Genomic DNA, 15424 nt, shown 5'->3' with positions numbered 1-15424 from the left:
GAAAAGCTCTTTGGATATATTTAACCTCAGCCTTTTATTATTATTATTATTATTATTATTAGTAGTAGTAGTAGTAGTAGTAGTATTAGTATTAGTATTAGTATTAGTATTAGTATTTGCTTTCATCATTTTCTTATGGTCTATTTTATAACTAAAATTAATCCTTTTGTTTCCCTCTTACTGTTAATCTGAAGGTGTTTCAAGAAACTGCAGTAGAAAGCTCTGAAGTTAGATTTATTGCCTGGAAGCTGGCTGGGTTAGTTGTTTCCTCCTTGTGTTTTTCACCCTCTCTTTTAATGTCCTCTTTTCCAATTATTATGACTCTATTTATCCATCCATCCATCCATCCATCCATCCATCCATTCATTCATTCTAGTTTCAAAAACACAAGTATCGCAAAATTGTATTGCCTACTGCCTTAGTGAAGACCCCTTACCTTCTTGGGAAGGAAAGTTCTTCCTTGGACTACTGTAAAGCTGTAGAGGATTTTAAGACAGGATTTTTCTGCAACCCCTCTGTAAGAGGTTGAGAAAAGTGTACTATTTGAATGAGGAAGGTTTTATCATGGCACTTACTGGTTCTATCAGTCTCCTGTTGAGGTATGAACCAACTTAGTAACTTGTTCTCTCTTCTGGGCAGCCCGTAATTGTGGAGCTGGTGCATAACCACAGGTGGCATTGAACCCATGTCCAGCTAGAAATCTCATTATCTGGAGGGTAGCTGAGAGCAGTAGATGGCAGCCAGTAAGAGAACAAATCAAGTTAGGGCTTGGTCTGTGAATCTGCAGCTCTTTCCTGTCTTCATCTTCTTTTGTTCTTCTGCTGACAAATATCTCTCCCCACATATTCTCTTTTTAATCTACTTGCTTTAAACTCTAGCCTTAAAAGAGGATGCCACTTTATTTTTTTCTTGACAAGCTATCATTGATTCATTCATTTAACAAATATGTGTTGAGTATCTATTACTTATCAGGTATTATTTTAGGTGTTGCAGAGGAATAACAAACAAAGTCACAAAACTTATAATCTAGTAGGGAAAGAGATCTTCTATTATATCCATATTGCAGATCTTCTATTATATCTATATATTGAGTTCTTAGTGACGAATATTATAATTTTCAATTGTATAACATTTATTTGATTCTTAGTAACCATCTTGTCATCTATATTCTTGAACACATTTTATAATGGTTATTTAAAAGTTCACATTTAATAACTGCAAAATCTGTATCTTCCATGGGTCTTTACTCTGTCACATATATTCTTGTAATGTTTTTGTCATTTTGCAGCATCTCTTGCTATGTATGATAACCTTTGACTAATTGATAATTACTGTGTATGAAAAATTATAGAACTATTTTGAGAGTCTGAAGGATTTTGATCTTTTCTATCAAGAATATTTTATTTTTGTTTTTATTTTTGTCATTGTTTTTATATAGGAAGAAAATAGATTAACTCAATTTGTGATTGAGCCAATTAAAGCTAGGTTTCAGCTTTATGAAGGCTGACCAATTTTATGCTTTGCCCTTTCTCATAAACTGTTCCATGGCTCTCTCACGTTTGCTCTCATAAGATGTACCTTTAGAAATCTCACCTTAAAGCCCAGGGCATCCCACTCTGATAATCCCTAACTCCAGTTTTTGTCTCCCAAGCTTTAACAGACTAAATAAAAGTCTGTTTAGATTTTTCACTGCTCAGCTACCATTTATGAATGAGTGAGCATTTGGAAGAAAATAGCAGAACTGAATATTAAGCTCACTTCTCTGTCATTCTTTTCTTTCTATTCTATCCATAATCTTGGCTTTCTCTAGTCCCTGCAGACTTTGTATTTCTTTCCAATGCATTCAAATGGATTTCTTCTAGTTTACTCTAGCCTTTCTAGTCCTTATAGGAGGAAAGACTAGTCTTTACAGAGTAATTCAACATAACCAGAAATGCAAGTCTCTTACTATAAAAAATTTTAACATAGGTAAAAGTCATTTTATCATCACAAGGACCTGTATCTTTATTTTATTCTCTGGCCAAATTCTATAGCCCTTTCACAATCATTTGTCTTATAAATAAAGGCTAACATAATCAGGAACAACTAGTGAGAAGATGTGGACGGACCACCTGTCTTCGCCACTGAAATAAAAATGTAGAGTACTGAACAATTGAATTGACATTGGTAACAAGTTTATATCAAGACAACAGTTTATTTTAGTTTTTCAGTCCCTAAAAATGTTTCTGGACTACCAAAGTGGAGCATTTTGTTTTTTATAAATCAAGTGATTTTATGGCTTTTGAAAAATGACTATAGATAAGCAATTTAGTCACTTGAGGAATTTCAAATGCTGAAATGTGCTCTTCTTTGATTTACCTGACAGTAATGCAAAAAAAGACTCAGGACAGCTTAGCAGACTTTTCACAGTGTTCTAGCGTCTATATGACTTATCTGGGTACATCTTGATATTAAAATTCACTTATTTTCTTTGGCATAAACATGATTTATCATTTTAAATCACACACACATGAACACACATTTTTGTTTCTATTTTAAATTTTGTGTAGTCATTGCATTTAGTGACCTTCTTTAATCTTTTTCAAATATCCAAATAGGAAATATTTGGGACTGTGGAGGACCCTAGTTGAACTAGGAGTGAGGGGTACCTGTCCAGCACAATTCCCATTAAAGTGCGAAATTACTGTGTCAAGATCTAGAATATTCTGTCTTGGGTCATTCACTTTTCAGGTATGAGTAATAATTATCAGAACTCTTTATGGTAACATGACACAGGGAACTGATTTTCCTTACTACCGTAGATACTGTTGAGAGGTCTTGTAAGCCAGCTAGCAGCCCCACCTCCCTCCCAAAATAATGAAAGTACTAGGCAAATCAAAAGTGATACCATTTGATTACCCAGCTCTGCTTCTCTGGCTAAAGTAAAATGTAGTATAGAAAGTGAAATCTTACAGGATTACTGGGGAGTTATAATTTACAGCATTAAGTGTATGGAATTAAACTACTCCCTGCACTCAAGAACAGATCCAGCATGAGGTTGGAGATATAGTTCAGAGCAGTGGATCAAGCCACACCCTCTTCAGGTCTCTGTACCAACATGATACAATGGTTAGTAAGGCACCGCACTGAGTATTGGGTTGGAGCAGGAGAAAATGAGAACCTTATACTTTACTGATAAGACAAGATCAAATGAGTTTAAAAGTAAAATAAAAATACAAGATGTGTGAATAATCATACATAATCTTTCAAACTGCTGGGTATAGAAGAGTTTTTTTTTAATAGTGTAGTAACTAGGGGAGGAGGTTAGGAGCTGAAAAACAATGGAAAAGGTCAGAAAGTGCTTCACTAACAGAAGGACTTTAAACAACGTGAAAGGTAGAAGGTTAGATATTACTTTTTAAATTATTTTTGAAATGTTACTTTCTGTTCAGGGATTCCTAAAGAGAGCCTGAAGAGCAATAATAGAAAAATTGACAGATCCATTTTTAATTTTTTGAGGTATCTCCATACTGTTTTCCACAGTGGCTGCACCAGTCTGCATTCCCACCAACAGTGCAGTGGGGTTCCCCTTTCTCCGCATCCTCGCCAGCACTTGCTGTTTGTTGATTTGTTGATGATGGCCATTCTTACAGGTGTGAGATTACCATCTCATTGTAGTTTTTATTTGCATTTCTCTGATGATTAGTGAGATTGAGCATTTTTTCATATGTTTATTGGCCATCTGTATGTTCTCTTTGGAGAAGTCTCTATTCAGGTCCTTTGCCCATTTTTAAATTGGGTTGTTTGGCTTTTTGGTGTTGAGTGTTTTAAGTTCTTTATAAATTTTGGATATTAACCCCTTATCAGACGTTCTACCATTTTGTGGGTTGTATTTTCCTTTTGTTGGTGATTTCCTTTACTGCATAAAACTTTTTTAGTTTGATGTAGTCCCATTTATTTTTTCTTTAGTTTCCCTTGCCCAAGAATTTAAAAATGCTACCAGCAATGTCTGAGATCTTGCTGCCTATGTTTTCCTTTTGACCCGGTGATCCCACTTCTGGGAATATATCCAAAGGAACCCAAAACATTAATTCAAAAGAACATAGATGCCACTATGTTCATTTCAGTGTTATTTACAATCACCAAGATATGGAAGCAGTCCAAGTGTCCATCAATAGATGAGTGGATAAAACAACTATGGGACATTTACACAATGGAATACTCCTTGGCCATGAAAAGAAGTAAATTTTATCCTTTGCAACAGTATGGATGACATTATGCTAAGTGAAATAAGCCAGTCAGAGAAAGACAAATACCATATGATTTCACTCATATGTGGAATCTAATGAAAAAACTGAACTAACAAGGAAAATGGGGACAGAGTCATAGATGGAGAGCAGATGACACCTAAGATGGGGGGCATTAGAGGAGTGGAGGGATTGAGCAAAAAAAGGGAAAAGGACTCATGGACATGGACACAGTGTGGTGATTTCTAGAGGGAGAGGGTATAAGAGGACCAAATGGCAATGGGAAAAAAGAAGATTAAAAAAAAAAGAAAATTGCACGGACTAGAGCTCTCATCCTTCACTTCAATAATTGCATTTATATGTTTGTATTGTATTTTATATTTTGTAAGATTTAAGGGTAGGAAGAGGGCTTCCAAGGCTTTTTCACTGTTACTCTTTCTCTCTCTTGCTTTCTCTCCATTTCTCTGTCTCTATATATTTATACATAAAGTCATAATCTGAACTTTATAACAATGAAGCCTTACTTTTTAGGCCAGATCTCTTTCCACTTTTCTCACTTTTTCCTGTAGTCATTCTGAGTAACACTCACTGTTGATCACCTTTTCTTAGAGCCGCCTGTTATAAGGGAAGATACATCTATCATCTGTATCTATTTACCTATCTATCTTCATCATCATCATATATTTGTCATCTATCTATAAGTATATAATACCTTGTGATATACATATCTGTAAGTTTAGATTAGATTTAATATATATGAGAAATCACTAGTCTGTTCCTTCTTCATTAGTTGAGGAAAGCAAAACTCAGAGAACAGAGTTGAAATGCCTTTCCAAGGCTGTCTAATTAATTAAAATCTGAATTGAACTTCTCCCTGCAGTTACTTTGAGTAACATTCACTACTAATCAGCTTTTCCTATATGCACCTCTTACAAGGGAAGACATTGATATCTCTTTTTCTCTTTCTATTCCCAAATTTCAGAGACTTCATTCTTTCTTCACCCACTATTTACTAATTTTTCCAGAATCTTCTTAAAGGAGGTGTGTATATTTGTTAGAGACTTAGAGTATAAATGGATAGGTAACTGGATTAATTCAAACATCTATCTCAATGGAATAGTGAGCATTCCTTAGTAATTAATACTAAAGCTTAATGAGAAAAAATAGATATTCTGACTAGAATTTTTAAATATTTTATTGAACAAAACATTTAGTACACTCTAAATACAAAGTATATAAATATATAACAAATATATAACATAAATTTATAATATCTATTTAAAGTAGTTTATCTTTCTAATATAAATTATTAGCAGATAAAGTAATTAACATATTCCCAAAATACCAAGCCACACACTACCTAAAATGAAGGGAATTTAATTAGCCACTGAAATTGAAAAGACATATAATCTAAGAAAAAAATTTGAAAACAAAATACATAATGTTATTTTATCTTTTTTAAAGTGTTAGATGAAAAACAAGATGGGTCAAACATGTTTGTATTTAATAAAGGATTATTTTTCTAGCTGCTAATAAAACTATTCCTGACTTTACACTAGTTGGTGAAATGATGAGGAGACATTTCTTGTAGTACAGAGGTTGGCAAAACTTGTCTAAGGAGCTAGATAGTATATTTTCAGCTTTGCAGGGCATGCTACTTAATTCTGTTATTATAATGTTGTAAAAGTCAATATGTAAAAGCAGCCATAGGCAATATGAAAATGAATAGGTGTGGCTCTCTTCCAATAAAAATTTATTTACAATATATCCTATTGGCCAAATTCATCCTGTTGACTATTGTTTCCCAATCCCTACTCTAGTTCCAAATATTTTCTTTTCACCCCATCTTTAAACAATTTCCTCCCTTACTTTATAACTTGAATGAGATATTTATTGAAAAACATTTTGAAACTCATAATGGTCATATACTTTGTTAAAAATATCCAATTTTTAAAATTTTCTTTAGCTTTAATTTAGATAGATGGAAATTATATTGCAATATTACCTCTATCAATTTCTGTATTTGTTTAGAATCCTTTAAATTCAAAAAAGAATGATTCTTTTTACAAGCTTTTACTAATACAACTATGTGGGCATAAATCTATCTAAATGTGTAACCTATGCAAATGTGTGACTTTTGCATAATTTGAATGATTTATTGATCTTGATTTTAAGAAGTAAAAAACTGAGATTTCAGATTTTGCTTAAACACCTAAATAAGATATAGCCGGCTGAATTCCAAAGATCTGTGTTCCTGTTTCATGCTGTAGAATTGTTGCTGGGAAGCAGCTGCCTGGGCAGGGGCTACATTTCCCAGGTCCTCTGAAACCTGATGGGGCCATGTGACCAGTTCTCACTGCTTTGTGTCCATTCTAGGCAGGAACATTTAAGAAGCGGGTGTACTTTCCCACCCTCTCTCTTCTAGTCAGCAGGCTAGATATTAATGCCGGGTTGGCCTTAGAAGATATTATTACTGTCAAATGGGTTCATCTAATTAAGAAATAAACTTATTTTGGATTTAGTCACCAAGACACATGGTTTATTTATTGAACTAGTTAGTACTACCTAAACTAATAAAATATTAAACAACAAAAATATTCCTGTCACTTTTGGTGGTGTATTACTGGTATTTTAGTTTTTGTAAAATAGCACATTATGCTTTAAATACTAAAATCCTGGAAATGAATGTTATAATCAGTAGAATTTTCAATGAATGCTGTTTGCCCATATAATGAACTCTCTGCCAATGATTGATGTACAATAATAGAGAATATTTTTGTACAGATAGAAAATAAAAATAAAATTCTGAACAAATGTGTAGACTGAAATAACTGACTGTAATATTAAGCATATGTAATATAATATATTCTTATTATATTAAGAATGTAATAATATAATATATCATCAATTAATGTAGTTTAGATATTATAGTTGACTACATATCTAGAATAACCCAATAAATATCACTATTTCAGAATAGATAACTCCTCTATACTGTCAGAATTAGGAGTGTTTCCAGGTCCAATGGGCTTCTCATCCTTAAATGGAGCTAGCTAGGTATACACTGACCAATTTAGTTTCTGTAAATGCCTTTCCTTATGCTGACTATTCATAGGCCTGGTTTCAAAACTTAACCCATATATATAAAACATATGTTGAGAAGTTCGGCGTCTGTGTTCTGAATGCTTAGGATGGCATGTCCATCCTTATTTCCATGATAAAAATTAGTATTGTAACAAAGAAAATGCCCTGTGATAATACCATAATGTCTGGGGAGAGAGCTCAACAGAAGAAATATATTTTCTTCTGAATTACATGTTTTCTCCCACGCTTATCTGTGATGCCAGTTGATGATCCAAGAAACATTAGTGATTCTAGACTTTTCTCTTGACTGAAACATGGCAAATAGCTGACTTATCACCCTTTGCTTACACGTAAGTTCATGAGTAATTGTTTCTCTCAGTAATATGATTGGACTAACCAATGAACACATTTCTAGAAGTCATTTTGCAGGATAGGTTCCCAGTTTTGGCACCCTCTTCAAATATGAAAATAATAAATTGATAGGAATTACTTTTGATTTTACCAATGAGAAATATTAGTAGAGCAGTAAGCTGGGAACTACAAAAATATTAAATACTAAGATCTGACAAATGGAGACTTCTTAGAGATCGTAAATGGAGATATTTCCTACCTCTTTTAAATTATTTTTTTGTATGGTTAACATCAATTATTATACCATTGTAAAGTCACCATTTCAATAGGTTTGGGACACACTTTCAACTTTAAGAATTCTGCAGGAATTTTCAGTAGGTTAAAAACCATAATTATAAAAATATGAAGTCTTGCTAACCTGAGTATTAAGGAATATTTCTAGCTCAAGAATGGATACTATTATGATCATGCAGATAATGGAGAGTATTGAAGCTTTTGTAAGACAGGTATGTGCTTATAGTAGTATTTTACAAAAATTATCAGAAGACTAATTCAAGTAGAAAAGAATAAAGGTGTGAAAAGTGGTTAAAATGGTATTCAGTTAATAAAAGCAGTGGCAGGAGATATGAAAAAGAGAGAATGAATGTAAGAATAATTTAAAACAAAGAAGAATAATTGTAAATTATATTTAAAATTTTTTATTGTTATTATATTACAGTTGTCCCAATTTTTCCCCCTTTGCTCTCCTCTGCTCAGCCCACCCTCACAAGGAACTTCTACCTTTTGCAACAGTAGGTGAGAGACAAATACCATATGATCTCACCTATTAAGAGGAATCTAATGAACAAAATAAACTAATGAGCAAAATAGAACCAGATTCATGGAAACATGGAACAGACTGACAGTGACCAGAGGGGAGGGTGGAGGGGGATAATGCTGGAGAATTGCAAATTAAAATCACAATGAGATATCACTTCACACCTGTTAAAACTGCTATTATCAAAAAGACAAAAATAACAAGTTTTGTCAGGGATGAAGAGAAAAGAAAACCTTTGTACATTGTTGGTGGGTTGTAAATTGGTACAATGATGATGGAAAACAGTATAGAGGTTCCTCAAAAAAAGAAAAATAGAACTACCATATGATTCAGCAAATTAACTTCTGGGTATTTATTAGTAAAAAACGAAATTGCTATCTTGAAGAGATATTAGCATCCTAATGTTCATTGCAGCATTATTTACAATATCCAAGACGTAGAAACAATCTAAGCATCCATAAAAAGATAAATGAATAAAGGAAATGTGATATATATATATATATATATCCATAAGAAAGGAAATAAATCCTGCCACCTGCAACAACATGGATGGACCTTGAGAACATTAAGTGAAATAAGTCAGTCAGAGAGACAAATATTGTATGATCTCACTTAAATTGGGAATTTTTTTTTTAAATGAACCCGTAGATACAAAAAAAACAGACTGGTGGTTGCCAAAGTCAGGGGCTAGGGAGGATAAGTGAAAAAGTGAAATGGGTGAAGGTGTCAAAAGGTACAAAATTCCAGTTATAAGATAAATAAGTCCTGGGGAATATAATGCACAGCATGGTGACTATATTTAAAAATACTGTATTGTATATTTGAAAGTTGCTAAGAGAGTAAATCTTAAAAGTTCTCATGAGAAGAAAAACATTGTAATTATGCATGGTAATTAACCTGTGGTAATTACTTTGCAATATATGAGCCCCCCCTCCCCAAAAAAACTAGAATTATCTTCTGGAAGGTGGACCCCTTGTAGTACATTTTTCCCCACTAGGTGAGTGTTCTAAAAACCCATCTGTATCAATGTACCAGCTGGCATTGTTGTGAGAGGCTGCATTCAGATTCAGTAAAGTTTTTTTTTGAAGACTCAATATGTTTGCCCATTTCACGATGGGTGATTTATAAATGCACCTGCCCACACTACTTTGAGTGTTCAGCAGTTTTTGACCGAAAATACAACATGATCCCTGTGTCCCACCCTCCCTATTCTCCTGGTGTCACCTTGAGTGACTTTTTTGTTGTTGTTCTTTCCCTGGATGAATAAAGTCCACAAAGAGAAATGTTTTGCTGATGTGGAAGAAGTGAAACAAAAATGACAGAAGCACTAAAAGGCATTAAAATCAATGAGCTCAAAAACTGTTTTGACCAGTGGAAAAAAACATATTGATAGGTGTATTGCATCAAACGAAGAGTACATTGAAAATGATTAACGTTTAAACATGTGAAAATATACAATTTTTTATAAATAAATTCCAGGTTTTTATGGGTCTCCCCTTGTATACATATATCAAATCAATATGTTACACATCTAAAATTAATTTATAATGTAACATGTTAATTATATCTCAATTGTTTTTAAAAAAGAGAAGAAGGGTAAAATTTGGTTTTAAACATAACGAGTTGAATGTGACAATAAGATACTCAAATGGAGGTATTCAACAGGCAACTGACAAAGCTTGTCAGGGACATCAAGTCTGAACATATTTACAAATATGGAAGGCAACCGGGTAAATGCATCTGACCAAGATGGTCTTAATAGTCCCCTCAGCTTGGTAAACTTTAGGCAGATTTCTGGTAGTCTCCATATTTTGACTTCTCTTTTCTTAAAGAATTTGCTTTAGAAAACTTGCAATTGTAAATTCTTTCTCTGCCTCTTTAAGATATAAATCTTCTCCCAGCTTCTTGCCAGTTTTACAACATAGGAATGTCTTTCTCAAGGACCTGGGAGCCATCCCTTTGAAATGTAATCATCAAGAAAGATAGTGCCTTCCTCTCTGAGTCTGTATGGGAGGCTATGAACCTAACTTCAGTAAGTGCCAATCAGTAAACACAGAGAGCCTAATCTCATTGGTCAACCCACCCACTAGAACTTTGTTTAACTTATCCAGGGTGGAGTTTTCTGTGACACATCCATCAGAACCATGGGAGTACTTGAAATATCTAAGAAATATAGTTATGTAAACTGAGGATTTTCAACCTGTTAATTTGATAACTGAAGAAGACATTGGAGAAGTTGAAAGAAAATTCAGCATATAACATAAAAGATGAATGCAAAAAAATTTCTAGAAGGGAGATGTCATAGCATAAGTTCTACATTAAGATATGTGACTGTGATAATTAGAGAAGAAAATTAATTGGACAAAATGAGTAGGAGATAAGTGCTATATTTATTTTAATATCTTCATTGAGATCATATTGTATGGCATACGGTTTTCAAAGTTTGGGTTTCAAAGGTGAGTAAAACAAGCAGTGCCCACTCTCATGAAACTTATTACATCTGTTTGGAGAAAACAAAATATAAAATAAAATAATACTAATAAAATAAGTATCAGAAATGACAGATGCTATCAAGGAATTAGGGGAGAATGTTCCAATAGAAAGTGACTAGATAAATAGTTTTGACTGGACTGGCCTCTCTCAGGAAGGGATAATTTGGCTGTAATTGGCTTAGGAGGAACCAACCATACAAAGCTGATAAGCCATGGAAAAGACCCTATTGCGGTACAAGCTGGTTGAGTTCAAAGATGCAGAGCCTGGCTGCATCTTTTTGAAAAAGGCTGAGAACTGTATGAATGAGAACATGAACTCACAAGCCAGTGTAAGGTGTTTGGATTTTATTTTCAATGTGATGTGAAACCATTGATAGGGCTTAAACATGGGAGTCACATTATCCGGTTTATGCTTTGAAACATGATGGCTTTATGGAGAATGAATTGTAGAGATGCATCATGGGAAACAGAGAGATCCTTTGGGACCTTGCAGCCCTCCAGGCTAGAGACTGTAGTGACTTGGACCAGTGTTCATGAAGAAAGAGTTTCAATAACATAGAGACCAGGAATCAGGTTTGTGTGGGAGGAAATAGAGATGGAAGATGTGGAAATGGGGCCTCAGACACCATCTTTTCTGCATGCTTTGAGTATGAGATTTGGAGGCAAAAATAAGGAGCATTAAAAAATCTCCATTTCTTCAAAAAGAAGAATGTAAATGAAAAGGTGAGTTCATTGGAAAAGGAAAAGGTTTAACATGTAAAAGAGAAAAGAGCAAGAATAAAGAAAGCAGTTCCATAAATATAGATAGTACTCAAAATGCTGAAAATCTTTTCATAATTTAATAATTGAGCAAGCAATGTCTTCCTTTCTTTTATTATTTTTTCCTTTAGAAGAAGAATGTACACAATGGTTAAAATAAATAATAATGGAACAGAAAAGCCCAGCAAATGTCAATTTGTACCAGTATAGACTCAGTCCTCTGGAACTTGTAGATCAACGTCGATGACTATTTATTATATCAGTTGCCACTAGACCCTCTCTGAGTCTCAGAAAAGTGAACATAAAAGTCACAATGTAAGAAGACACCAGCAAAAGGATCATAAATACAGTGGTCCAAGGGGAATTCTTTTTCCATAATCTATTTAAAAAACCTTTCCTAAATTGGAGATACTCTTGCAGTTGCAAGAACTATGGCCCAGAGGATGGAAACATTTGTGTCTTGGCAGTGCAAAGGAAACGGGAAGTTGAGCCTTGATGGTATATTATTTTTTACTACAGGATGTTCCCTCAAGCAGAAATTAATCTCTCAATGTTCTTTCTTGCCACCCTAATGGATACTTTTTAGGTAGCTAGACTAAGAGATGAAATATTTTGGTGGCATTATATGAACATGTTGTCATTTATTTCTGAAATCATGTCATGATAATGATCCCTTATTAGATACTCCTTTTGTTTCAATATCATTAAGTTCTGCCAAATTTCTATAGTAGAAATTCTCATCATGTCACTGAAAAGAAGCAGAGAGATGTTCATAATACCTTAGAGCCTGGACCAGAATATCACCAATATCTCTTACAGTTATAACACTGTGAAGTCTGTGCTTCCTGCAGGAAACAGGGGACTATCTTCCAGGCTCCTGAGCTAAACCCACAAAGCCTGACCCCTTAGAAGATTGTGTGTGTGTATGTGTGTGTGTGTGTGTGTGTGTGTGTGTGTAAAAAATGTTTGCAAATACTTCAAATATAGTCTGCTGCTTATTTCTTAAAGCTCCTAAGGCTTCTAGATGCTTTTTTTTTTCCATAATAAGCATATAAAAGGTAAATTTTTATGGTCTGGGGATTGGTGTGAGTTTCATTCATGGTCTGCTTTGCTGCACTCCCTTTAAGCATTGAAAGTGTATATGTCATCTCTAATTGGAACTCCCAGGCAGAAATGATGCCATCAGGGAACTTAAAATATGTGGCCATATGAATCACCCTGCAGACCAGCCATATTGCTATAAAGCAAATAATTTACATTTAAATAACTTATCTGCATTCACCTAATTTAAAAGTAATCTTTATTCTTTCTCAACTAATCCCCAAACTTATGGACTAGTTTGATCATATTTGTGCAATAAAATTGAAATTTTCAGATATGGTAGGTAATCAATTTTAGTCACCTCATCTGCGTTTCCAATCTCATTACAGATTGCAATTTTCAGTGCAGATTACATGATGACCCATCAGTGGCTTTGTTGTTTCTGAATTACCGATTCCTTGCCTACTGCCAGATAAGAACAAAGCCTATGCATCAGCCTGACAGCTTGCAAACAGAAAATGGGCTTGTAGGATTGGATTTAAATCCCAGGTGTAGGGGATAATTACCACATCACTCATGCAGTAACTGAAAAATGGTATTTCAACAAGAAAAATTACATTCCTTTTATAGTGCCAACAGAAATCATTATTTGAGGCTTCACACTGATTCACTGTATCATTACATGTGCACTGTACTCATTAAATGTAATGTTTGTTGCAACATAAAAAAGTTACTGTTTTAGGTACTTTAGTGGAGCAGGTAGCTGAAATTTAAGGTTTGTGGAACCTTGATGGTGTAGAGGTCGTTTGGACTCTAATATACACCGTGCAAGAGAAATGACAAGCCAGACGCGGAGCTCTCTAGCCGGCTCCTATTGCAGGAGGCGTGGATGGATAGTACAAAGAAAATGGAGTATAAATCTTTTGTTTCAAAAACCCCAGCCATTTAACCCTCCAGTCTGTCCAGAGGAAGAGGACAAATAATGATTCAAATCTCCTCGACAGAGCGGTGCTGCATAGAGCATATTTTACCATTAGCTTTGAGATCATTGAAGCCCAACATAGACATTCTAAAGGACGGAAGGACAGAGACTGTAATCATGTGAAAAATCATTAAAGAAAACAGTGGCAGACACACTGGAAATGCACTCCTCACCCCTGGCGTTTGGTCCATCATCCACAAAGGCTGGTGTGTTTCCCAACGATTGTGCAAGCAGCACAACACTTAAAGCGTGATCGGCGGCGTGGTCTGTAGGTGCAGAAGGCTACGTGCTGACTGCGGAGAGCAGCGCCCCACGCTGTATTTATCGGAGCCTTAGCTATGTTGATGGCCAGCCGCTTTTCTCATTAAGATGAGCAGAATCGTGCAAAAGAGGACAGTGTTCTCACAGTTGCTGTATTCTTGCGTGGACTCCAAGGGGAGGCACTGACTCTTGGTAGAGTAGATAGGTAGACAGATAAAGATAGAATTCTATATCAGCTAATTGCTTCTTTGCCTTAAATCCCTAAGTTAATAAAATGAACCTAACTCTCTGGATGTGGAGAATGGTACCTTTTGTGAAGAGGCTGATAGTTGTGGAGAGCTGAAATATGACTTTCTAATCCTCCACTCCTCTCATGTCTATAGTGTTTCTGTCTTCACGACCTCTCAGGGTGGCTGAGTTCTTACTGATGCTGAAGTAGGCTGAGTATATAGAAGTCATGCAAGTTTTCTCATATCTCTCTAACCTTAGGAAGGTACTTGAAGCAACAGACTTATTTTTCTAAGAGTTAGTTCCTAATCCTATTATAACCCAAGAGAGAATGTGCCCAATAAACTCTAAAGTGGTGTGTATAAAAATGCTGCCTGCTCTCACAGAGCTTATATTTTAGTTAAAAAAGCAGGACTTGGAAGTAAAAAATATAAAGTTACAAAAGGTTATGAGTATTGGGGGATGAAACAGCAACCCCTGGTTGAAGGAGGCTACATGCAGAAGAAGGCAAGCATAGACCTCCACTGAACCAGTGAGAGGATTAAGGGAACTCCAATAGTAAAATCTGTAGTAATAAGACCACAAGTGATACTCTCCTAAACATAAGGTTTTCAAAGACAAAGACTGGCAACGTTGCAGGCACTCAATCTTCTTAAGCTAAATTTTAATACAATAAAAATTAACACTTATATGTATTTTTTAATGTAAAGCACAGTGATAGGCATTTAAAAGACTTATCTCATTTAATTCCCATAACAATCCTATGAGGTTATATTATTGCCCCCATTTCAGATAGGTAGCAATTGAGAAAGAGAGGTTAGGTAATCTGCCAAGTGTAGTAGCCAGGATTTGAACCAAGCCTGTTTTCTACAGAGCCTATTCTCTGAACCACTACACTACGTAGTTAAAACAACTTAACAGTGGATAAAATTTTTTTAAAGCTGTTTTTGTTCTTATATACAAAGCTAAAGCTACCTAACCCCAGTTATTTACCAATTAAAAAGAATCAGAGCTATTTGGTAAATATGAGTTGTGTTGATGGCCATTTTAAAACTATGACTTCAGCATCCAATTAATAGTCATAACAACACCATCTTAGGTGTGGGTCAAATCTTACATTTTCTGTGAAGAGCACAGCCTGAGCTCTGGCTATGCCACTATTTAAATTCTGTGTTGTTGGTGG

Source organism: Furipterus horrens, unplaced genomic scaffold (assembly GCF_987537825.1).
Source record: "Furipterus horrens unplaced genomic scaffold, mFurHor1.1.pri manual_scaffold_3, whole genome shotgun sequence".
NCBI lineage: Eukaryota > Metazoa > Chordata > Mammalia > Chiroptera > Furipteridae > Furipterus > Furipterus horrens.
The sequence above is the reverse complement of the archived record's forward strand: the minus strand, read 5'-3'. Positions refer to the sequence as shown.